The following is a 1,728-nucleotide window of genomic DNA, read 5'->3' on the forward strand; positions in this document are numbered from 1 at the left end:
TACATACACATGTTTTGGGAACACGTGCATGTTTCCTTCAGTAGAAAAAGAGAGAGAGAAAATTGTTCACGTAGTGCGAGAGGAGCCAATGGATGAAGTGGTGTCGCATAAGGCTGCTGATCCTGCAGACGCTTGCACTTCGTAAGGTTCAGGGCCCCTGCCTTCTGGGTGGGGGGGGGGGGGGGGGGGGCTAGGGTGGAGGGGTGGAGGGGTGGAGGGGAAGGAGGAGGTGGCTCAGACTCCCGTGCATTGATTCAGTGCCCGAACGGAAGGCAGAACAGGGGGTTGTTCTGGATGAGCAATAAGGTTTTTTGCAGGTCTAACAACTTATTATCTCAAAAGCGAACTTTTCCTAATAATCTAGCCATCAGCTCTTTGCTGTTCTTCATCTTGCAGACTGGACAGTCGTTACGTAGTGTTGATTGCCCCCACTGGGCGGGAATTGGCTCTAGCCCTCCGCCCCCTGGCGCCGCTGACTCTGCTCATAGCCCGTAGAAGAGTTCAGGCCCCGCAGCTGGCCCATGAGCTTGAACCTAGCTTCAGGGCAGCCGGCACTTGATGGATACCTGTTTTTTCCCATTGGTAAAATTGGAATAATAATAGTACTTACCCCATTGGTGCATTTAGAGGGTGCCAAGTGCTCAGCTGTTTCTCGGCACCTGAGAGTTTGAGCTGCTAGTACCCTCACCTGCCCTCACTTCTGCGTTTCGCGCTGAGCTTTCCACAGCGCAGGTCTCTGCTGTAGAACCTTGGGTGGTCCCTGTTGTCCTCTGGCTCTGATCCAAACTTCTTCACTCATCAAATGGAGCCCTTCACGATCTGGTTCCAAACTCCTTTTCTAGTTCCGTGTCTCAGCACCTCCCTTCCACGCTCCTTGTAGTTCAGACACAGAAACTTGCCACTCTCCAACCCATGTCTTTTCTTTTTGCTTCCACAATTTCACAAAAGATACGCCGCCTTCACCTCCCTGAGAAATTCTGAGAAATTCTGCCCATTCTTTAAAATTCAAGTTAAGTAATACGTTTTCCTGGAGGATGTCCCTGACCTCACTCTGCACACCTCTGATCCTGGGCCGGCTCATTCTTTTTTACTTTGTTAAAAAAATTTTTTTCAGAGTTTACTTATTTTTGAGATAGAGCACAAGCAGGAGAGGGGCAGAAAGACAGGGAGACACAGAATCCAAAGCAGGCTCCAGGCTCTGAGCTGTCAGCACAGCTCATTCTTAGGTCTGTCCCCTACCTCTAAGTTTGCCTGTCTGTCCCTCCCGCGATGAGCTCCTCATGAGCAGGAGCTTGTTTTGTTCCTTTATTTTTAGTGCCTTGAACGGCCTCTGGCACTAATAAACACTTTGGGGATGGCCACTTATGTTATTCCCTCCTTTGTATCTATCTCTTTCCCAGCCCTTAGTGATGCACATTGAATTATTTGTTGGGGGTCTGTCTTCTCCATTAAGCCACAAATGTCGTGGGAGATGAGACGTTAGCTTTTTACTACCCATGTTATCACAGTCTAACACACAGCAGTGGCTCAACTAAAAAAAAAAAAAAAATAAATAAATAAATAAATAAAATTGAAGGCATGGACTCTGCCACCTTCCCAAGTGCCTGAAGCATCCCCGCATTTCTTGAGACGGCCTCCAGGTGGCGCCCGCCGCCCAGAGGAGCGGGCACTTGGGGCGAGGCCAGGTCCCCGCCTCTGGGTGGCCACGCTGCCTTTTCTCCACAAAAG

Source organism: Panthera leo, chromosome A3, assembly GCF_018350215.1.
Source record: "Panthera leo isolate Ple1 chromosome A3, P.leo_Ple1_pat1.1, whole genome shotgun sequence".
NCBI classification, from domain to species: Eukaryota; Metazoa; Chordata; class Mammalia; order Carnivora; family Felidae; genus Panthera; species Panthera leo.